Below are 25,400 nucleotides of genomic sequence, written 5' to 3'. Positions count from 1 at the left end.
AGACTTTTATTTAAATACTTATAGCATTTTTATTCAAAATAACTGAAACCTGAAAAGAATCCACATACCTATCAACAGGTGAGGGGATAAATAAATTGTGATGTATCCATGTAATGGATTTGAATAATAGTAAAATGTAAATATCAAATGATACTACAGTAATAAGAAGGAATGATTTATTGATAAATACAGCACAGTAGATAAATCTCAAGATTCATTTTTGACTATCATAGGTTAAGTAGAATACATGGCTTGTGATTTTATTTATATAAAATTCTATAAAATGCAAAGTAATTTTATAGGCCTACCTCAGAGATATTGCAAGTTTAGTTTTAGACTACCACAATAAAGTGAATATTATAATAGTGAGTCAAATTATTTTTCTGATTTCCCAGTTCATAAAAAAATATGTTTATATTATATGGTAGTCTATTAAATGTGCAATAGCATATGACTAAAAAAACAATGTACATACCTTAATTTTAAATAATTTATTGCTAAAAAATGCTGTCTTCTGAGTGCTAATGGAGATATATAGTGAGATTAATGTTGTTTTTGTGCCTGCTAAATATAACATCCATTCTGCAGCCATAGATCAGGAGTCATTTTGACTTTCAAGTCTTATTATTTAAGAAATACATTTGGTAAGGCTATAGCTGCCATAGATAGTAATTTCTCTGATTGATTTGGACAACATAAATGAAAACCTTGTGAAAAGGATTCACAATTCTAGATATAAATTAAAAACATTCATGATTCTTGGGAAGAGGTAAATATATCAACAGTAACAAGAATTTGGAAGAAGATGATTTTAACCCTCATGGATGACATTGAGGGGTTTAAGACTTCGTGAAGTAACTGCAGATACGGTGGAAATAGTGAGAGACCTAGAAGCAGAAGTGGGGCCTGAAGAATTGCCACAAACTCATGATAAAATTTGAACAGATGAAGAATTGCTTCTAATGGGTGAGCAGAGATATTTCTTGAGATGTAATTAATTGGTGAAGATGCTGTGAAGATATTGAAATAACAACAAAGGATTTGGAATATTATATAAACTTAGTTGATAAAGCAGTAGCAGGGTTTGAGAGGATCAACTCTAAAAGATGTTCTACCATAGGTAAAATGCTATTAAACAGGACTGCATGCTACACAATCATTCATGAAAATAAGAGCCAATTAATATGGCAAATCCATGCCCTCCCTCCTTCTTTTCCTTCCTTCCTTCTTTCCTTTTCACTTCATTACCAATTTAGATTGAGGGAATAATATATGTGGACACTCTTCTAGTGCTAAGAATAAAGAAGTAAGTAAGTTAAGATCTTTAGTCCCACTAAAGCTGCAGTGAAGAGGGGCAACAAAGAAATAACAAGGAAATAAGTGTCTTATAGTAAGTCTGGTAAGGATAAAAGCTAGGAAGAAAAATGAAGTAGAATAAAGAAGTAGAGGTGACAGGACAGAGTGGTGTTGATATATAGGACACAAAAAATGCATAAATGTCTCTCCTTACTGATCTTTGAGTAGAGCTCTCATAAAGGGAGTGAGCCAGGCCAAAGCGTATTTCAGATATAGACTAGTAAGTATAGAGGTACTGAGGGTAGAGTTTTATTACTGTGTTCAAAGAACAGCACTGGGGCTAGTGTGATTTAAGTGGAGAGAACAAATTGGAAAGTGCTTGGAAAGAAGTTTGGAGACATTATGTCATATACAAAAAATTAAGGATTTTGGATTTGGCTCAAATTACTACTGGAAGGCATCAGGATGTTTTGAGTAGGAGAATGACCTGCTATGAGTTACATTTTCATTTACTCTTTTGTAAAGAATAAGCCATATGGTAGCAAAAGTGGAAGCAACCAGATCATTTCAGAATAAAGTAATTTTAAGGCAAGAGATGATGGTGGGTTGCACTATATGGAAGTCATGGATATGGTAATAATTGGTGAGATTTTGAATGTATTTTGATAGTAGAACCACAAATATTATTCATGGATTAGATGCAAGGAAAATTAAGAAAAATTAAAAGTGGCTTCTTGTTTTTGTCCTGAGCTACTGGGTGAATTGTGTTATCATTTACAGAGGTGGGAAGATTAGAAGAGAAGCAGGTTTTAGGAGAAAAGTCAAAGTTCTGTTTGGGAGCTGTTAAATTTTTGGTGTTTATTAGCTATTAAAGTAGGCAGTTGGGCATATGAATCTGGAGCTCCAGAGAGATAAAGAACCTGGAGATACAGTATGTGGATGCTATTTACAGTAATAAAACCTGATGATATCACTATTAAAAGGGTATCATTAGGGAAACAGGAACTAGGTATTTCAACAGAGGAGATATAATTTAGGCAACTATACACATATTGGGGCTGACATAGCAAAAATGGGAACACAAAGAAACTGTAGAGTAGATCACTGCAGGAAGCAGCTGATAACCCAACTCACAGGGAGAACAAAAGGGGGAGAGTTAGAGGCTTGGAGTCAAAAAGTTCAAACCACTCAGTGGTAGACTGCTAAATGGGCATAGAGAAGATAGTTGAGGGAGTCCTGAAAAAATCAAGCACTTCAACATTTGAGGTTGGGAAGAGGAGGTAAATCTGCAAAGTGATTAAGGATAATTAGCTTATGAGGTGAGAGGAAACTAGAAAGAGGGTAGAATACCAGAAGACAAGTGAAAAAAAGGCTCAAAAAGGAGAGATTATCTAACCATGTTAAATGCTCTTTATAGGGGATGAAGACTGAAAGTTGCTATGGGATTTGATCAGATGGAGGTTGTTGATGCCTTGACAAGAGTGGATGTACTGGGGTTATGGCAATAAAGTCTGGAGTGAGTTCAAATAGGAATAGGAGGCATGATAGTGAGTTTATACAAATGTTTCTTTTTAAATTTTGTATTTCTTTTTATTTTAATAATTAAAAAAAATTTTTTTATAAACATATAATGTATTATTAGTCCTAGGGGTACAGGTCTATGAATTGCCAGGTTTACACACTTCAAAGCACTCACCATAGCACATACCCTCCCCAATGTCTATAACCTCACCACCGTCTCCTACCCCCCTCCCCCTGGCAACCCTCAGTTTGTTTTGTGAGATTAATAGTCTCTTGTGGTTTGTCTCCCTCCTGATCCCATCTTGTTTCACTTATTATTTTCCTACCCCCCAAACCCCATGTTGCATCTCTACTTCCTCATATCGGGGAGATCATATGATAGTTGTTTTTCTCTGATTGACTTATTTCTCTAAGCATAATACCCTCTAATTCCATCTACGTAATCGCAAATGGCAAGATTTCATTTCTTTGATGGCTGCATAGTATTCGATTGTATATATATTCCACATGTTCTTTATCCATTCATCTCCTGATGGACATCTAGTTTCTTTTCATAGTTTGGCTATTGTGGACACTGCTGCTATAAACATTCAGGTGCACGTGCCCCTTCGGATCACTACATTTGTATCTTTAGGGTAAATACCCAGCAGTGCAATTGCTGGGTCATAGGGTAGCTCTATTTTCCACTTTTTGAGGAACCTCCATGCTGTTTTCCAGAGTGGTTGCACCAGCTTGCCTTCCCACCAACAGTGTAGGAGGGTTCCCCTTTCTCCACATCCTCACCAGCATCTGTTATTTCCTGACTTGTTAATTTTAGCCATTCTAATTGGTGTGAGGTGATATCTCATTGTGGTTTTGATTTGTATTTCCCTGATGCCGAGTGATGTGGAGCACTTTTTCATGTGTCTGTTGGCTATCTGCATGTCTTCTTTGCAGAAATGTCTGTTCATGTCCTCTGCCCATTTCTTTCTTTTTTTAAATTAGTTTTAAAATTTTTTATAAACATATAATGTGTTTTTATCCCCAGGGGTACAGGTCTGTGAATTGCCAGGTTTACACATTTCCCAGCACTCACCATAGCACATACCCTCTCCAATGTCCATATCCCCATGACCCTCTCCTGACCCCCCTCCCCCCAGCAACCCTCAGTCTGTTTTTTGAGATTGCGTCTTTTATGGTTTGTCTCCCTCCCGATCCCATCTTCTTTCACTTTTTCTTTTCCTACCCACCAAACTCCCCACTTTGCATCTCCACTTCCTCATATCAGGGAGATCATATGATAGCTGTCTTTCTCTGATTGTCTTATTTTGCTAAGCGTAATACCCTCTAGTTCCATCTATGTCATTGCAAATGGCAAGATTTCATTTCTTTTGATGGCTGCATAGTATTCCAATATATATATATATATATATACCACTTCTTCTTTATCCATTCATCTGTTGATGGACATCTAGGTTCTTTTCATAGTTTGGCTATTGTGGACATTGCTGCTATAAACATTCGGGTGCACGTGCCCTTTTGGATCACTACATTTGTATCTTTAGGATAAATACCCAGTAGTGCAATTGCTGGGTCATAGGGTAGTTCTATTTTCAACATTTTGAGGAACCTCCATGCTGTTTTCCAGAGTGGTTGCACCAGCTTTCATTCCCACCAACAGTATAGGAGGGTTCCCCTTTCTCCGCATCCTCGCCAGCATCTGTCATTTCCAGACTTGTTAATTTTAGCCATTCTGACTGGTGTGAGGTGATATCTCACTGTGGTTTTGATTTGTATTTCCCTGATGCCGAGTGATATGGAGCACTTTTTCATGTGACTGTTGGCCATCTGGATGTCTTCTTTGCAGAAATGTCTGTTCATGTCCTCTGCCCATTTCTTGATTGGATTATTTGTTCTTTGGGTGTCGAGTTTGCTAAATTCTTTATAGATTTTGGATACTAGCCCTTTATCTGAATTGTCGTTTGCAAATATCTTCTCCCATTCTGTCAGTTGTCTTTTGGTTTTGTTAACTGTTTCCTTTGCTGTGCAAAAGCTTTTGATCTTGATAAAATCCCAATAGTTCATTTTTGCCCTTGCTTCCCTTGCCTTTGGCGATGTTCCTAGGAAGATGTTGCTGCGGCTGAGGTCGAAGAGGTTGCTGCCTGTGTTCTCCTCAAGGATTTTGATGGATTCCTTTCTCACATTGAGGTCCTTCATCCATTTGGAGTCTATTTTCATGTGTGGTGTAAGGAAATGGCCCAGTTTTATTTTTCTGCATGTGGCTGTCCAGTTTTCCAAACAAAATTTGTTGAAGAGATGATCTTTTTCCTAATGGACATTACTGCTTTGTCGAAGATTAGTTGACCATAGAGTTGAGGGTCCATTTCTGGGCTCTCTATTCTGTTCCATTGATCTATGTGTCTGTTTTTGTGCCAGTACCATACTGTCTTGATGATGACAGCTTTGTAATAGAGCTTGAAGTCTGGAATTGTAATGCCACTAACTTTGGTTTTCTTTTTCAATATTCCTCTGGCTATTTGAGATCTTTTCTGGTTCCATATAAATTTTAGGATTATTTGTTCCATTTCTTTAAAAAAATATGGATATACAAATGTTTTCAAGGAGTTACATAACAAATGTTTTCAAGGAGTTACATAAGAAATTGGAGAAAGGAAATAGAGAAGCAGTGGAAAGGAATATGAGATTATGGTTTTTGTTTTTTGTTTTCTTTTTTCTTTTACTATCAGATATGACAAATTGACTTGCTGATGGGAAAGATTTAAATGAGAGGAAAAAACTTGATTGCAGGAGAAGGATAATTGCAAGAGCAAAATTCTTGAGTAAGTCAAAGGAGAAGGACACAGTGTGGAAGTTAAGGAATTGGACATTCATTTATTTTAAAAAGAAACTTGAGACTATGAGTACTGATAATGGAGGGTTGGTTGATTTTATAGTAGGAAGCTGAAGTTCTCTTATGCTGGCTTCTGTTTTCTCAGGGAATTACAATGCATTAAAATCAGCTAAAAGTTAAGAGAAAAATGAGACAATGGAGGTTTGGGAAGAAAGGAAAATATAGTCATTTTGACTAGGCTGAAGTTAGTGGTCATCAATAGCGGGCAAGGGTGGGAATAATGAGAACTGTTCACTCTGGATACAGACGGTAAGCCATGAATTTTCTGTAGAAAAATTTAAAATAATTTTAAATTATTACTTTAAATAATTTTAAATCTTAAATTCAAATCAAAACTTAATCAATAATCAAATGTCTATACAAGTAAATTAAATGTTTAAATAAAAATTTAAGATTTATGTTAAAATTTTAAATTAAAATTGGTCTGTTATTATGCTGAGTGAAATAAATCAAGCAGAGAGAGTCAATTATCATATGGTTTCACTTAGTTGTGGAGCATAAAGAATGACACGGAAGACATTGGGAGATGGAGAGAAGTGCGTTCAGGGAAATTGGAGGGGGAGACAAGCCATGAGAGACTGTGGACTCTGAGAAACAAACTGAGTGTTTTGGAGGGGAGGGGGGTGGGGGGTTGGGTGAGCCAGGTGGTGGGCATTATGGAGGGCACGTATTGCATGGAGCATTTGGTGTAGTGCATAAACAATGAATTTTGGAACACGGAAAAGAAATAAAATTAAAAACAAAATAGCCAAAAACCAAAACAGAACAAAACAAAATTGGTCTGTTATTTATTATCATCACATGTAGGCAATTTTAAACAATGTCAGTGATACTGTACTCCCTGAAACAAATGTTTTATCAATCTAAGTTCTAATCTAAATGGTTGCTATAATTATTCTTGAGTTTTAATAACTTCAATTTAGCACATGAAAATATGCTACATTGCTAATGTCCTTATTCTTTAATAAATATTGTATTCTGTTGAGTTATTTTGGGGAATTAATATTTAAAAAATTGGCCTCTGAGCTCCAATACAGAGTTAACTTCAGTGGTTTCCTTTGTAATTTAAAATGGTTTATAATCATTTGCTCTTGCTTCAGGTGAATTCGCCTCTGTATATATTCCCAAGGTTAACAGTAAATTGAAAATAAACAATGATAGTTTAGTGATTGTAAAGACAACAGTACTTGAATTATTTCAATATTGCAATTTTCTATGTGAGCACTTGGAGTTTTTAACTGTTTATAAGTTGCAACAGTGGAACAGAGTTCAAATTGTGAGTTGTTATAGTTTTTTTTTTTTTTGAGAATTCAATTTTTATTTATTCCATAAAATATATTTGTTCTTTGCCATAATTATTGCAGATGTGTTGTGGAAGAAGAGAGGATGTTGCAATATGACCCGTTTGTGGTGTCAGTGTGTTGTGTACAGCTGGCGGTCATGAACGTTAAATGAGATTGCTAGCATGTTTCTGTGTCTCCCTCCACCCCAGCATATTAAACTGTAGAGTCACAGGCAGCACTCCTGCTCCCAGCATTCAGGGACAGTGTCAGCTAACTGGCTTTGAGATAGAAGACAACACTATGCAAAGGGCAGAGCAGATTATAAGATATTCGTTCATAAATGTGTGTGAGCTTTGGTGATTTAAAGGAGGTAGGGACTAAGGTTATTTACATAATAGAGTTGGGAGAAATGAGCAAATAAAATCCAAGTTACCACTATTAATTTGTTTTTGCTTATACCCACAGGCTAGTCAAGGTTAAAGAACTTGGGTTATACTTATTTGTGCTATAGCATCTTCATGAAAAAATAAACAGAGGAAGATATCTGTCCCATTTATCTTTGAAGTATACAAGGGGGCAGGTAAAATGCTTAAATATATACAATTAGTAAAGCTGATAAATAGGATTTAACTCAGGCTTTCTGGTTTCCTTTTAGTGGCTCATATATTAAAATAGATCAAAATATATGGTGTAGAAACTATAAGATAAACTTCTTTATTGAACTCAATGTCAAATGATATGCATTTAAATAATACATCCACTTCTGTTTTTCACAGCTAGTGATGTGTAGAATTCAGGGAAAATCTAGAGAGAGCAATCAAGATGTTATTAGAATGAGAAAATAATTTTTCACTGGAAGCATGGTGCATATCTTTCTTCTAGCTAAATTTATAGGCTATATTCCAAAGTCAATTCAGGGATTTTATTTGTAAAGGAATTATTTTGTTCATTTAAATTGTTCTTTTATTTCAAAGTTGATTTACACTTTAATGAATTATTTACAGAAATAGTTTTTTGTGTGTATCTACTATATGCTAAGAAAACATCTATGGTGTAGAATCAAGGAATACTTATGAGGCAGTTATGAACTGCAGTTTAAAAACTCATCTACAAAAAAAAAAAAAAACAACAAAACTCATCTACAGAGAAACATACTCTCCTGACTCCACTTACTGTTTAGTATTTCTGGGTAGTTAGAAAATTTTAAACTTAGTCTCTTGTATTTCCTGCTTCCTTCCCCCAAATTAGTTTCAGAAATGTGTTATATCAAGATATTGGGGAACACAGGATGTCATTATTAAGTAAATATCTTAGTTTGAAGGTTGCAGTTGATATGTCATGGTTTGAGTTAGCATGGCCATTCTGATTTTGTGGCTTTATGTTAATTTAGTGTAATGCTTGGGGAATCTTCCTAGGAGGCTGATCATGTTACAATGAGCTTGGATATACCATATTGGCAAAACTCTTCCAGGTCTTTGTGATATTTCACATAGAACTGCTGTAGAGTTTGGAGAGGAAATTTACCCCCTTCCCCTTCTCCCCTGTCCCAGGCCCCCAGTCAGGGAAACTCTACTTTCTTATTTGGTGTTGGGTTGGGTATAGGGGTTAAGAGATCTTCTCTCTCTGTGTTTTGTCCAAAATATTTTGTTGATACCTTGTGTTAGTTTTTCCTATTGTTGTTGTAACAATTGACCACAACATTAACATCTTAAAACAACACACATTTATTTTTTACAGTTCTGAGCTAAAATCAAGGTGTTGGTAGGTCTGTGTTCATTCTGGGACCTCTCAGGGAGAATTTGTTTCCTTTCCTTTTCCAGTTTCTAGAGGCTGTCTTTAGCTCGTGTCCTGCAGTTAGCAATCACATTATTTTAACTCTACTTCCATCCTCACATCTTTTTCTGATTCTTAGGCTCCCATATCCCTCTTTCACTTCTAAGTACCCTCGAGAATTCCTTGGGCCCACCTGGATAATTTGGATTAATCTCCCCATCTCAAGATCCTTAATGTAATAGCATTTGCAAAGTCCCTTTTGCCATGTAAGGAAACATAATTACAGGTTCTAGTGATTAGAACGTGGACATATTTGGTGGTCATTATTCTGTCTATGACACAACTCAAAATTCCTGATCTATCTGGGACTTAGGCTTTTTGGAAAAGCCTGAGAGAAAAATTAGGGTTTTTCTGTTTTTGTTATTGTTTTGCTATATATCATTCTATTTGAATCTAATTCTTTGCTTGAATGAGAGGAAAGAAAAATACTGAGAGGAGAAGCCCAACAGTAACAAGTCAGTATGGAATTTTTTTTTGTCCCACAAGACATACATATTAAAAAAAATTGTTGGGGCTCCTGGGTGACTCAGTGGGTTAAGCCTCTGCCTTCAGCTCGGGTCATGATCCCAGAGTCCTGGGATCGAGCCCCGTGTCAGGCTCTCCGCTCAGCAGGGAGCCGGCTACCCCGCTCTCTCTGCCTGCCTCTCTGCCTACTTGTGATCTTTCTTTCTCCATCAAATAAATAAATAAAATCTTAAAAAAAAACTTGTTTAGCTAAATGGAAATGTTTAATGGAAGCATAAATATTTTTTTATCAAGTATCCTGTTATTTTCTGAAGGGGCACACTTACTACTGTTTTTCTTCACTGAAGACAATACTGATGATATGAGCCTCATACAAATTAATACATGTTAAATAAGTGGAGTAAAGTGAAGTCTTATGGTTTCTTTTCTGGAATGTTACGTGAGTTCATTTGCAATCCTGGATTAAGGGAAAGTACTCATCTCCATTGGGATTTCATTGTCCTGATGCAAGCTGATCCTGTTGAAATTCTTGGAATGGAAAACACACTATTGAAAGGGGAGAAGGTGGGAGTTGTGGTCTGGCATATCCCACCCCCGGTCTATCTCTTCAGACAGGATTCCCTCCCCCAACCAACATGTATTGTATGTACAACTAGATCAAGTTCCTATAGCTGCTAACCTCCCTCTCTTCAAGGTTAGTTGGGCATGTTCTGTTTTCCACTGGTAAAATCATTTGGCTGCCATCTTTGTTCCTTCATTGGCCTGGAGAACAGTATAGCACACATGGAAGCCCTTACTAAATTCACTTAGCAAGCCTTAAATGATAACCAACAAAGGCCATCCTTACTTAATACTGAAATGTCTCTGAGAAAAGCTGTCTTCCAAAACAGAATGTCCTTAGACATTATTACTGCCTCAAAAGGAGGTACCTGTGCCATTATCCAAACAGAATGTGTGTTCATACCTGATGAATCTGCTAATGTATCTTCTTTACTAGGTCACCCAAGAACACAAGTGAACATCCTGAATGATCCAACTTTCAGCCTAGGGGACTTAATAAATTAATGGTTACAATCATGGACTTCTTAGTAGAAAAAAATATTTAGTCATTTTGGGAATCATTATCTTGATCTCTGTTTTCTCTTGCATGTACCCCTATTGTTGCTATGGTATGTGCCTCATTTGACATCTGTCTGGAATCAGATAGATGCCAAATGAGCTACCTCCATCCTAGTGAAACCCTTTACTGACCACTCAGGACACACTGCCAAAGAAGGGAGAATGTAAGATTATAAGAGCCAACAGGACGGGTGTAGTGTTGGGGAAGGTTATTGAGAGGACACGACTGCTAGTTGACCTGTAAGCTGGACCTGGGCAATCCAAGGTTTCTTAATTCTCCTCTGTCCTCAGAATGTGCATCTGCCCACCATTCCCATGCTAGGGGCTGTTTTAAGAACACAGCCTTGAGAGAGTAATCTGTTGCTGAGACCATCTGGACTAAATTCATGACTGAATCCAGTTAAGTCTTCTATATAAACTTTTAAGATTCTGGTGGGCAGATGTGGAGACCTACTGGTTTGTGTCTTGTGGCTGTCCAAGACAAGCCCCTTCTGTAAGTTTATTAAAACTGTCACCTATCAATTTGGAGTGGCCTGGCAATTTCTTCAGTCTCTCCTTGCCTTCTGTGTATGGGAACCAGTTTGCAAACCAACATTTCCATTTCCCTGTCCATTAGTGATGTTGAGCACCTTTCATTCACCTGTTGACCATCTCTCTCTCTCTCTCTCTCTCTTTTTTTGGCCATCTGTATGTCTTTAGAAAAATGTCTAGTCATATCTCCTGGCTAGTTTTTAACTGTTTTTGTTTGTTTGTTTGTTTGTTTGGTATGTATGAATTCTTTATACGTTTTGAATATTATCCCCTTGTTAGATGTATGATTTGCAAATACTTTCTATTCAGTAGGTTGCTTTTTCATTTTATTTATGGTTTCCTTTGTAATGCAGAAGCTTTTTAGCTTGAGGTAGTCCAACTTGTTTATTTTTTATTTTGCTGCCTTCACTCTTGGAGTTAGATCCAAAAAAATCATCACCAAGACTAATGTCAAGGAGCTTACCACTGTTTTCTTCTAGGAATTTTGTGGTTTCAAGTCTTACATTCAAGTCTTTAATTCATTTTGAATTACTTTCTGTGTATGTTGTAAGATAGTTTCATTCTTTTGCATGTGTCTGTCCAGTTTTCCCAACAGTATTTATTTAAGAGACTGTTCTTCCCCATTGCATATTCTTGGCTCCTTTGTTGTAGATTAGTTGTCTATATAAGTGTGGGTTTATTTCTGGGCTCTCTATTCTATTCCATTGATCTATGTGTCTGTTTTTATGCCAGTGTCATACTGTTCTGATTATGATAGCTTTGTAATATAGTTTGAAATCAGGGAGTATGATGCCTCTAACTTTCTTCTTTATCAAGATTGTTTTTCACTATTTGGGGTCTTTTGTGATTCCATGCAGATTTTAAGATTGTACTATGTCTGTGAAAAATACTATTGAAATTTTGATAGGGGTTGCATTGAATTTGTAGATTGGGTAGTATGCACATTTTAACAAAATTAGTTCCTCCAATCCATGAGCATGGAAAATCTTTCCACTTATGTGTATCTTCTTATTTCCTCTGAGTCACCCAGTTTAAATTCTGAGCTGGGAAGGAACAAGTACATTTGTTATATTAAAAATTTAGATATAATCACATATAACATTATACTTGTTTTAGGTTTATAATATAATGATATCATATTTGTATATATTGTGAAATGATCAACATAATAAGCCTAGGTAACATCCATCAGTATATATAGTTACCTAATTTTTTTCTTGTTACAAAAATTTTCAAGATTTATTCTGTTAGTAACTTTCAAATATACAATAACAGCTCTATTAACTATAGTCCTTGCTATGCATTATATCCCCAAGACTTACTGATTTTATAGTCAGGATTTGCCAAGTACATTTCTTTAGGAGAGAGATACAAGGGTGGAAATGAAATTTTCTTTATAATCCTTGATTTTAAGAAATTGGATATGAAATATGAGGGAGTAATTAATTTATTTATTCTTTTTATAAATCTGTCAATTGCTCTGAATTTTGGAGATCTACTTTGTCTAATTTAAATATATAAATTAGATAATTTTGGAACACCTTTCCAGTTCATAACTCTCTGAGCACTTGTACCCCATATGAATAAGCCCCTGAGTGCCATTCATTCATTCATTTATCCTCCACTCATTGAACAAAATAATTGTTAAATGCACATTTATGTCTGGCACAATCTAAGGCATTTGACATATAGTGGTGAACAAGGTAAGAAAGATTTATGCTCCATGGCATAACATGGCATTACTTTCTGGTGGCAAGTGAGTAAAAAAATGAACATAATAATTACAAATAGCAATGAGTGCAGTGAAGGCAATAAATGGCATAGGGATGGCCTAGGGGTATTGTTTTAAGTGTATCTACTACAGTAATTTGGGCTAGAGATATATACATGGTCAAGTTACCATTTGATGTCCCCAAGATTTTCAAATGATGAATAAAACAAAGAAGTTGGGAGTATGTTTATATTCTAGGAGAACTGTACTTCCTGAATATAACCCCATTTCACATTATGACTTCATAAAAGAGAAATGAAATATTAGAAGGAGAAGAAATACACAACAGGTTTCTACATGAAGTCTATATAGTTGAAGCAGAAAATTTCTGTACTTCACAGTATAATATTGAACAACATGAAACAATGGCCAAGGATCCCCTGTACCTAGGATACCATCTCTAACACACAGCATTCACAGTATATATAGTTTGGACTGTATATATATTTTTGGACTGCTGTGACCTTGTGGAGATACTGACACAACTGAAACAGCCATCTTTATTTCTTGAATGGAAGCTGCATGTTGAGGATGACTGAAGAACCTTGATTCCTGGCACCATGGAGCCTTCATAATGGCCTAGAGCTTTTTCACTCAAACTTTTGCATGATTGACAAATGAACTTTAATTTTAATTAAGCCGCTGCTATTTTGGCCTTTGTCATAGCAGTTCAGCCATATCCATGTATCAGATATCACTTGTCAACTATTCCTCTCTCTTTTTGTCTTGCTATGGGTACTTACCTCTCAAGTCTCAGCTGAAATACCAATTCCTTAGGAAAGGTTCTCTGACTCCCCAGATTAATGAATCATTTCCCCCAAGGACACTATACTACTTTGAAGATCTCATCACACTCATAAGGCAGCCTTATTTCCTTAAACTTTACAAGGTAAATGAAGAAGGACACAGATGGAGAAGCCATGGGTTCAACCCACAATAAATAGCTGAGACAAGCATTTTGAAGCAAAGGCTCCTAATCAAAATAGACCTAGATTCTCCTACCTGTAGTTCAACACCTATGCATGAGAAACAATAATTTTTGTTTTAAGCTACTGAGTTTTGAGATGGTTTATTTTACAGTGATGGCTAGCTAATTGACATCTTGACTTTCTCATGAAATTTTTGAATGAAGAATTGAGTCATTGAATATAGAGTAGCGGGGACTATTTTCCATACTTGCTGATTTGTCTATGAGAGATCATAGATAGTGTAGCTGGTACATGAGTTTAAGAAGATGGTTGAAAATCTTACTGATAAGTTCTCAGTCTGGTGACAGAGAAATAACTAAGATAGGCAACTACTAAAGTCTGACCACAAGTGACACTCAGGTACTTAAGGAATCCAGGTACTTAAGGAATACAGCAAGTTCTGCTGTATTGGCTGTGGCCCAAATTTGATTGTTGGATACCCATTATGCAGCATTATAATTTAAAATTTGGTCATATTTTTAGATCTTTGGATTGCCAACAGTTATTGAACTCCAGTTCTGTATTATGCACTCTGCCAAGCATTGGGGCATAGAAAAATTAATGTCACAATTTCTTTCTTTGAGGAGTTCCTGGGAGGAAAGAAAAAGACATGTAAAACAATTGTTACAAAGGAGTCAAGATGGCAGAGAAGTAGCAGGCTGAGACTACTTCAGGTTGCGGGAGATCAGCTAGATAGCTTATCTAAAGATTGCAAACACCTACAAATCCAATGGGAGATCGAAGAGAAGAAGAACAGCAATTCTAGAAACAGAAAATCAACCACGTTCTGAAAGGTAGGACTGGTGGAGAAGTGAATCCAAAGCGACGGGAAGATAGACCGCGGGGGGAGGGGCCAGCTCCCGGCAAGCGGCGGAGCAACGGAGCACAAAATCAGGACTTTTAAAAGTCTGTTCCGCTGAGGGACATCGCTCCAGAGGCTTAACTGGGGTGAAGCCCACGCGGAGTCAGCGTGGCCTCAGGTCCCGCAGGGTCACAGAAAGATCGGGGTGTCTGAGTGTCGCAGAGCATGCAGGTATTAGAACGGGGAAGCCGGCTACAGAGACAGAGCCGAGGAGTGACTCTCAGCTCGGGGTTACCAATATTCTTGATGAACACAGATGCAAAAATTCTCACCAAAATACTAGCCAATAGGATTCAACAGTACATTAAAAGGATTATTCACCACGACCAAGTGGGATTTATTCCAGGGCTGCAAGTTTGGTTCAACATATGCAAATCAATCAATGTGATACAACATATTAATAAAAGAAAGAACAAGAAACATATGATACTCTCAATAGATGCTGAAAAAGCATTTGACAAAGTACAGCATACCTTCCTGTTCAAAACTCTTCAAAGTGTAGGGATAGAGGGCACATACCTCAATATTATCAAAGCCATCTATGAAAAACCCATCGCAAATATCATTCTCAATGGAGAAAAACTGAAAGCTTTTCCGCTAAGGTCAGGAACACGGCAGGGATGTCCGTTATCACCACTGCTATTCAACATAGTACTAGAAGTCCTAGCCTCAGCAATCAGACAACAAAAAGAAATTAAAGGCATCCAAATCGGCAAAGAAGAAGTCAAACTATCACTCTTCGCAGATGATATGATACTATATGTGGAAAACCCAAAAGACTCCACTCCAAAACTGCTAGAACTTGTACAGGAATTCAGTAAAGTGTCAGGATATAAAATCAATGCACAGAAATCAGTCGCATTTCTCTACACCAACAACAAGACAGAAGAAAGAGAAATTAAGGAGTCAATCCCATTTACAATTGCACCGAAAACCATAAGATACCTAGGAATAAACCTATCCAAAGAGGCAAAGAATCTCTACTCAGAAAACTATAAAGTACTCATGAAAGAAATTGAGGAAGACACAAAGAAATGGAAAAATGTTCCATGCTCCTGGATTGGAAGAATAAATATAGTGAAAATGTCTATGCTACCTAAAGCAATCTACACATTTAATGCAATTCCTATCAAAGTACCATCCATTTTTTTTCAAAGAAATGGAACAAATAATCCTAAAATTTATATGGAACCAGAAAAGACCGTGAATAGCCAGAGAAGTGTTGAAAAAGAAAGCCAAAGTTGGTGGCATCACAATTCCGGACTTCAAGCTCTACTACAAAGCTGTCATCATCAAGACAGCATGGTACTGGCACAAAAACAGACACATAGATCAATGGAACAGAATAGAGAGCCCAGAAATGGACCCTCAACTCTATGGTCAACTAATCTTCGACAAAGCAGGAAAGAATGTCCAATGGAAAAAAGACAGCCTCTTCAATAAATGGTGTTGGGAAAATTGGATAGCCACATGCAGAAAAATGAAATTGGATCATTTCCTTACACCATACATGAAAATAGACTCTAAATGGATGAAGGACCTCAATGTGAGAAAGGAATCCGTCAAAATCCTTGAGGAGAACACAGGCAGCAACCTCTTCGACCTCAGCCGCAGCAACATCTTCCTAGGAACATCGCCAAAGGCAAGGGAAGCAAGGGCAAAAATGAACTATTGGGATTTTATCAAGATCAAAAGCTTTTGCACAGCAAAGGAAATAGTTAACAAAACCAAAAGACAACTGACAGAATGGGAGAAGATATTTGCAAACGACATATCAGATAAAGGGCTAGTGTCCAGAATCTATAAAGAACTTAGCAAACTCAACACCCAAAGAACAAATAATCCAATCAAGAAATGGGCAGAAGACATGAACAGACATTTCTGCAAAGAAAAAATCCAGATGGCCAACAGACACATGAAAAAGTGCTCCATATCACTTGGCACCAGGGAAATACAAATCAAAACCACAATGAGATACCACCTCACACCGTCAGAATGGCTAAAATTAACAAGTCCAGAAATGACAGATGCTGGCGAGGATGCGGAGAAAGGGGAACCCTCCTACACTGTTGGTGGGAACGCAAGCTGGTGCAACCACTCTGGAAAATAGCATGGAGGTTCCTCAAAATGTTGAAAATAGAACTACCCTATGACCCAGCAATTGCACTGCTGGGTATTTACCCTAAAGATACAAACGTAGTGATCCGAAGGGGCACATGCACCCGAATGTTTATAGCAGCAATGTCTACAATAGCCAAACTATGGAAAGAACCTAGATGTCCATCAACAGATGAATGGATAAAGAGGATGTGGTATATATACACAATGGAATACTATGCAGCCATCAAAAGAAATGAAATCTTGCCATTTGCGACGACGTGGATGGAACTAGAGGGTATCATGCTTAGCGAAATAAGTCAATCGGAGAAAGACAACTATCATATGATCTCCCTGATATGAGGGAGAGGAGATGCAACATGGGGTGTTAAGGGGGTAGGAGAAGAGTAAATGAAGCAAGATGGGATTGGGAGGGAGATAAACCATAAGTGACTCTTAATCTCCCAAAACAAACTGAGGGTTGCTGGGGGGAAGGGGGTTTGAGAGGGGGGGTGGGGTTATGGACATTGGGTAGGGTATGTGCTATGGTGAGTGCTGTGAAGTGTGTAAACCTGGCGATTCACAGACGTGTACCCCTGGGGGAAAAATATATGTTTATAAAAAATAAAATTTAAAACAACAACAACAACAACAACAACAAAACAATTGTTACAATATGTGATATATATTACAGTAGAAGAAAGAGGGTTGTGAGAACATATACACAAAAGAGCAATGATTTAGGTATCTGGGTGGAAGGCTGGAAAAGACTTCACTTGTGTGGTAACTTTTGAGTTTGAGTAGGGAGGACGGACATTCAAGAAGGGTGAGTACAGCTTGGTGAGTGTGGTAGCAGCAATGGAGTGCTGTAGTAGATAACCATTTTTGTGGCTACTACATATACGGGTGAGAGTTGCAGGGCTCAGAGCTGCCACCTAGCCAAGAGCCAATGACTGACTCTGTTTGTGGAATAGAAGACTGCCTTTCTTGTCTTAAGGAAGTATCCGCTCAATGGTGAAATTAATGCTCCTGAGCTCCCTATGGGATCTGAAGCCTGAAGCTTATCTCCAGCTGAGAGCACTTCCTAGCTTAATTTCTCTCTCCTGACCTATCCAGCATCCTTCAGTCTCCATCTCCTGACCTCCATCAATAAATTACTTAAAAAAAAAAAGATTTTATTTATTTATTTGACAGAAAGAGAGCATAAGTAGGCAGAGCGGCAGGCAGAGGGAGAGGGAGAAACAGGCTCTCCACTGAGCAGGGAGCCCAAAATGGGACTTGATCCCAGGACTCCGGGATCATGACCCGAGCCAAAGGTAGCCACTCAACTGACTGAGCCACCCAGGCACCCAGTAAATTACTTTTATAAGAATCACCCATACAGGCTCTACTTAAGGAGCTCCATCTAAGAATGGCCACTCTTTTACTCCACTAAAGACATTCCTGGAATTTTGAGGTTGTTATTATAAAATAACGCAACTTAATAAATAAGAGGATGCTCCCCTTTATTGATAGTTTTCTTTCTTTCTAGGTTAAGAATCACTTACGTGATTTCTTTCCTAAATGTATTTTATTTTATTTTAAAGATTTTATTTATTTATTTTACAGACAGAGATCATAAGTAGGCAGAGAGACAGGCAGAGAGAGAGGAGGAAGCAGGCTCCCTGTGGATCAGAGAACCTGATGTAGGGCTCAATCCCAGGACTCTGGGATCATGACCTGAGCCGAAGACTGAGGATTTAACCCACTAAGCCACCCAGGCACCCCTCCTGAATGTATTTTAGGCATCACTTTGCAGTATGTATAATTCTTATTGAATATGGGTATAGAAAAATTGATTTCTCTGTGATTTTTATTCCTTTATTTTGTTATTGTAAAATCATGCCCTGAAGAAATTACAATAGAAAGGTCAGCTTTGTCATGCCACTAGGATAGACTGAAAGACAGGTGCTGTTCCAAGGCTGTCTTTACATACTAAGTGAATTAGACTGTTGAAGCAATGTTGTGAGGTAGTTCAGATTCCTACATCCTAAAATGGTTCAAATTAATAGAATATGTCGTTCTCCAATAAAACTGCTCTTTTGTGATCTCCTTGAGGGGAAATGTCTGGATTAAAAAACAAAACAAAACAAAAACGAAACAAAACAAAACCTAAAATCCCAGCCCAAGCCAATGGTTGACCTTCTATGAGGCAATGGTCAAGTTTCATGGGGAGACTTTTAAGCTACTTGCCTCTGCCCTAGCTTATGCCATCATTTTCAATTCTAGTTTATATAGTTTCATGATTTTGAGACAATTATTTTCTCACTGCTCACGTATGTTTAGAATTTTAATCTTAGCTAAGGGAAAACTGACATTTGAATGGATGAAAAGAATCAACTTCCATTTTCACTGAAAGTAAATTGCAAATATATGTGAGTTAGATGTTAAAAAGGAAACAGTTACAAACTCTAGAGGGAATATGGGTGAATACTTATGTCCAGATGAAAAGGATTTCCCAAAGGAAGTAGAAGAAATCACAAAGGTGAAAATTCATAATTTGACTATAGAGTAGTTAATAGTTTCCAAGAGTACAGTAAAAGATGATAACATAGAGACCTTTCAGCACAATAGAAACCCCATCCTCTTGAGATCCAGCCAAAACAGATGGGACCAAATATACAACTGATAGACAAAACATGTATGTATCTCTTAAATATATGAACTCTCCAAAAGCCTGACTTTTTACCAAAATAAAATATGCAAATTAAGACTATAAGATATTGTTTTTTACACATCTAATTAGAAACTATTTTAAAAATAGTGATGAACTCACAGTGAGAAATTCACTTTTATATACAGCTCATATGAGTAAAAACTTTTATATACAGCTCATATGAGTAAAAAAAACTCATATGAGTAAAAAAAATTAAAAATAAAATTTATCACATATTTAGACCCAACAGTTCCAGAGAAGAAAATAATCAGGAACATTTATGCAAATTTATATCCAAAGATGATTGGTTATTAGATTGTGAATTTCAATAAAAACACCAAAACTTCACCAATGTCCAGTAATCAGGAAACAGATTAACAGATTATGGTATATAAAAAGATATTGATATTATGTAGACTTCAAAGATTTTTCAGAATCTTTTAAAAATGCTTCTAACAATCTGGATACAAAAACCTACTTGAGATATAATTTTACTTATGTTGAAAAAAAAAAGGTGTCCTTAATAAAGAGCTCAAAAATTTGATACTGATTATTACTATGTTGAGGAACTACGGATAATTTTCTTTTTTCAAACTATTAAGTCAGATCCGAATGTCATTTCTGATTCTTTCAGTCTGGATTACCTGATGGATCTTTTCGTAATTTTTATGTTTCCTTAGAGTCACCCAACTCTAGCTTTAAAAGTTTAGCAGCAACTAGAACATACCATTAGGAGAGAGGCATGAGCCTGGAGATAGAGTGCTCTACAGTGACTCTTTTTTTTTTAAACCACTTTATTGAGATTCTTGATCTCACACAATGGGATGGTAAAAGTTATTTGCAACTCTACAATGATTGCCCTGTTATAGATAACTGAACCAGAGTAACTCACGTGAAATAATATGTGAATAATAAACTTTGTTGTTGTTGTTGTTGTTTTTTTTTTTTTTTTGCAAGTCACAGTTTCTTTGAAAACCTTCTCAATCAGGTGGATTAGGCAGCTCTGGAAGGCCAGATGAAGAGAGTGAGGTCCAAGAATATCAGATGAGCAAATAGGTTATAAAACTGATGATCTATTGATACAGTGGAGCTTAGTTGATAGAATGGGGTTGAGGCAAGACATTTTGCATGAAGGTAGCTGGTTGGGACAGGGATTCAGGGCTGGACTTCAAGACTGGGAGAAATTGAAATTTCAAACCAGAGAACTTAGAATTTAGAAATTGAGAGCTAGAATCACTTCTATGAGATTTTTTTTTTTTCATTGTCTTCATCTGCTTGCTGTATTATCATTATATCTATGATTTATCTCTTACTGGGCTTTTCTTAGTTCCCAGGATTCACTATATTCTTTCTTTTGTCAAGGACTTCTCATATTCTGTAGGTTGTATCTTTCTGCTTCTTCTTTATTAATAGAATGCTAGAGTTTTATTTAGTATAAGGTATTTAGCATGGCTGCCCAGCTAAATGCTTTATTTCCCAGATTTCCTTGTAGCTTGTCATGGTCTTGTGACTATACTGTAGGACATGAGTAGAAGTGATGTGTACAGTTTCCAGGTGATGCTCTTTTTTTTTTTTTTAAGATTTTATTTATTTATTTGACAGAGATCACAAGTAGGCAGAGGGCAGGCAAAGAGAGAGGGAGGAGGAAGCAGGCTCCCTGCCGACCAGAGAGCCTGATGTGGGGCTCGATTCCAGGACCCTGGGATCATGACCTGAGCCGAAGGCAGAGGCTTTATCCCACTGAGCCACGCAGGTGCCCCTCCAGGTGATGCTCTTAAAGGGTGAGGAGCATGTCTTCCAATTCTCCTCTTTTTGCCTATGGCTAGAAACTAGACTTGGGAGATGGAACAGTCATCTTAGACAATAAGATGGAAGCTGTTTGTTGAATAAGGCAGAACAACAAGAGAGAAGAAGACTGAGTTCCTAGTCCTATGAAGCCAATAGATTAGACTTAGATTGCTTATGTCTGAATTGTTATGTAACTGACTAGTAAGTTTTCATTCATATTAAAATGTTGATATTTTGTTTTTTGTTAGAGTCAAACTTTATCTTCTTCCTCTCTCTGCCTTTTGTCTCTCAGACTTCACCTTAAATACCAAAAGAAGTTATTCCCACTTCAAAAACTAGTTTGGTTTCTTCCTAAGATACTGCATTACTTTGTATCTTTGATCACATTTGTACTTTTGTTCTTTGCCAATTTATAAGTCCTGTGAGGGAGGAACTGTATCTTTTTTGTCCTCTAATACATATTAATGATTAAGATTGGTCAAGGTGGGGACTAGAACAGGAGAGGAGAGGACAGAGAGAGGAGAGGGTGGATGGGAGGGGACAAGTGAGGTAGGATCAGTAATTTCCAGGTTTAGTTTGCAAGCAAAGGAGGCTGACTTGGGGAATCTAGGGGCTGTTGTCACTGGCCATTATATGTCACTGGCTATCCTGGTTGGGGGAAAGTGACTTACTTTTATGTCCCTGTGAAACTGGTAGTACTGGCCTAGGAACTTGTATAGAAATAAGCCCAAGGCTATAAGTGTCTTCAGCAGGATTAATTATATGTAAGTATTCTTGGAGTTCTCATCTATAAAATTGAGATAAAAATAAATTCTTCATTGGGTTGTTGTAGCATTAAAAGATATTTCAAGGGAAATACTTGGCATAATGCCATCCATATAGTAAATACTGAGTAAATTAGTTATTGTTATTCTTTGTTTAGGAAATGAATCTCACTTAATTTACTGGTAAGTGGAAAGCTCTCTGATAAGGAAATATGTTCTCTGAAATAGCATCGTTAAAGTTAAGATCATAGACTCTGGAGACGGATATCCTGGATCTATTTCTCAGACCTGCCACTTTCTATTTTCTAGGCAAGAGTTGATCATCCGGATGTCTTTCTGGGCCAGTCATATTGTCTTCTGCCCAAAACTTACTAAAGTGTGTAGGGCAAGGAGTAGTGATAATTGTTTCCAAACCCTGTTGGATAGTGAGTGAAGGATCTGGACATACAATGTAATTGTTACATTTGTTTAAAGAATTATAGACCAGTGGGACAGAGTAGGGAGACATGGACCCAGACTTGGACCCTCAACTCTCTGGTCAAATAATCTTCGACAAAGCAGGTAAAATATACAGTGGAAAAAAAGTCTCTTCAATAAATGGTGTTGGAAAAATTGGACAGCTATGTGTAGAAGAATGACACTCAACCATTGTCTTAGACCATACACAAAGATAAACTCAAAATGGATAAAAGACCTCAATGTGAGGCAGGAATGTACAAAATTCTAGAGGAGAACATAACCTTTTCGACATCAGCCTCAGCAACTTCTTTCAAGATATGTCTCCAAAGGCAAAAGAAACAAAAGCGAAAATGAACTTTTAGGACTTCATCAAGATCAAAAGCTTCTGCACAGCAAAGGAAACAGTCAACAAAACAAAGAGGCAACCCACGGAATGAGAGAAGATATTTACAAATGACACTATAGACAAAGGGCAGATATCCAAGATCTATAAAGAACTCCTCCAATTCAACACACACAAAACAGATAATCACATCCAAAAATGGGCAGAAGACATGAACAGATGCTTCTCCAAAGAAGGCATATAAATGGCTAACAGAAACATGAAAAAAATGTTCATCATCATTAGCCATCAGGGAGATTCAAATCAAAACCACATTGAGATACCACCTTACACCAGTTATCATGGCCAAAATCAACAAAACAGTGAACAACATGTGTTGGAGAGAATGTGGAGAAAGGGGAACCCTCCTACACTGTTGGTGGGAATGCAAGTTGGTGCAGCCACTTTGGAAAACAGCGTGGAGATTCCTTAAGAAATTAAAAATAGAGCTTCCCTATGACCCTGCAATTGCACTACTGGGTATTTACCCCAAAGATACAGATGTAGTGAAAAGAAGGGCCATCTCTACCCCAATGTTCATAGCAATGGCCATAGTCGCCAAACTATGGAAAGAACCAAGATGCCCTTCAACAGATGAATGGATAGAGAAGATATGTCCATATATGAAATGGAGTATTATGCCTCCATCAGAAAGGATGAATACCCAAATTTTGTATCAACATGGATGGGACTGGAAGAGATAATGCTGAGTGAAATAAGTCAAGCAGAGAGAGTCAATTATCATATGGTTTCACTTACTTGTGGAGCATAAGGAATAACATGGAGGACATTGGGAGATGGAGAGGAGAAGTGAGTTGGGGGAAATCAGAGGGGGAGACAAACCATGAGAGACTGTGGACTCTGAGAAACAAACTGAGGGTTTTGGAGGGGAGAGGGGTGGGGGGTGGGGTAAGTCTGGTGGTGGGTATTAAGGAGGGCATGTATGGCATGGAACACTGGGTGTGGTGCATAAACGATGAATTCTGGAACACTGAAAAGAAATAAAATAAAATAAAATTAAATGAAAAAAATTATATGGAATCCCACAGATATTTGGATTCACATTTGGGACAACACAGAAAAAGTGAAATAATGACTAATATACTCATTGGCACAGGTACTTAAAACATCCAAAGTCAATTTCTTATTACTGTAACTACCAATTAAAATTTATCATTGGCTTCCTAGTTATACTGCACTATTATTTTTGTTTTGACATATTTTAAGAAGTCTGGGCAGTAGAATATTGATTGGACACCAGTTATGTATCTGGCACTCTGCTAAGTAATGCACATATAGAAATTAATGGCTCAATTTCTTTCTTTTGGAGTTTCCAGTAGGAAAAAGACAGACATATAAAATTATTAGAATATGATGAAATGAGTGTTATAATAGAATAATATTTCATACTTGGGGTGCATGGATGGCACAGTTGTTTAAGCCTCTGACTCTAAGGTTTTGGCTTAGGATGTGATCTCAGGGTCATGAGCTTGAGCTCTGTGTCAGGCTCTGTGCTCAGCATACAGTCTGCTTAAAACTCTCCCTCACCTTTTGCCCCTCCCCCCTTGAATAAATAAACAAATCTTTTTAAAAAAGAGAATAATACTTCACACCAATTGCAGGAGCAAAAGAAAGGAACAAATCTTTCTGGTAGTTTGTTAGGATGGTAGGTATTAAAGGTCTTCACAAAGGAGAGGACATTGGAGTTGGCTTTTAAAGCACAGATCACAAGATGCTTGATATTGATGCAGCAGTCTTAGATCTTAGATATGCAGGAAATGCAGGTCTGGGAAAACGAATATACAGAGACATTCGAGCCTTGTGAAGAGATAATAGAGAGTTCATTATGGCTGGAATGAAAAGTAGTGAGAGGGATGGAACTGAAAATGTAAATGGTATTGACTTAAAGGTTATGGAATTTGGCAACAAGGAGCTGGTTAATCATATTCTTCAAAAAAGGAGACTGACAGATCAGATTAATATTTTTGTAAACATCTTAAATAATTAGAAAAGTGATAATGAATGAAATCATGTATAAGAAACACCTGGAGGCAAAGAAGGCATAAATCAACACAAATCCTTCATAAATGCTGGAAAATCATCTTAAATCTGTCTCCTGGGGATAGATTAGCAGCATTGTGTGTGTGTGTGTGTGTGTGTGTGTGTGTGTGTGTAAATAAGTTCAAACATTCCACATGTTAATGCTTATTTTGATCAGGATGGTGATTATGCAAAAATAGGAAGGAAAATATTTGAGAAGTTAATTTAAAAATAACTAACAAATAGAGGGAATGACTTGGAAATTACTAATGCCCTTTACTTTGATTCAGTGATTCTTAACCTTGGAGGCACATTAGAATTAGGAAGTTTGAAAATAATATTCTTGCTGGGCCCCATCTCTAGAATTCCCATTTTAATTAGTATTAGGTGAGGTCCACCAGAGTAGATGAAGGATACTGCAAAATTTTTGTTATTCCTTTTGAGAAATAGAGTCTGACTTTCTTTCCTTGACTCTGGGCTGATGTTAGTGGCTAGTTTGACCAAAAGAATGAGTAGATGACATTCTGAGGAATTTTTTGCAGCTACATCAAGGCTTCCTATGTACTTCCTTCCAGACTCACAGAATACTAGCTTTTGGAGTTTTGAGTCTCCATTTAAGAGATCTGATAAACCTGC

The sequence above is a fragment of the Lontra canadensis genome, unplaced genomic scaffold (assembly GCF_010015895.1).
Source record: "Lontra canadensis isolate GAN:19392208 unplaced genomic scaffold, GSC_riverotter_1.0 scaffold1, whole genome shotgun sequence".
Lineage (NCBI taxonomy): Eukaryota > Metazoa > Chordata > Mammalia > Carnivora > Mustelidae > Lontra > Lontra canadensis.
Note: the sequence above shows the minus strand (reverse complement) of the source record.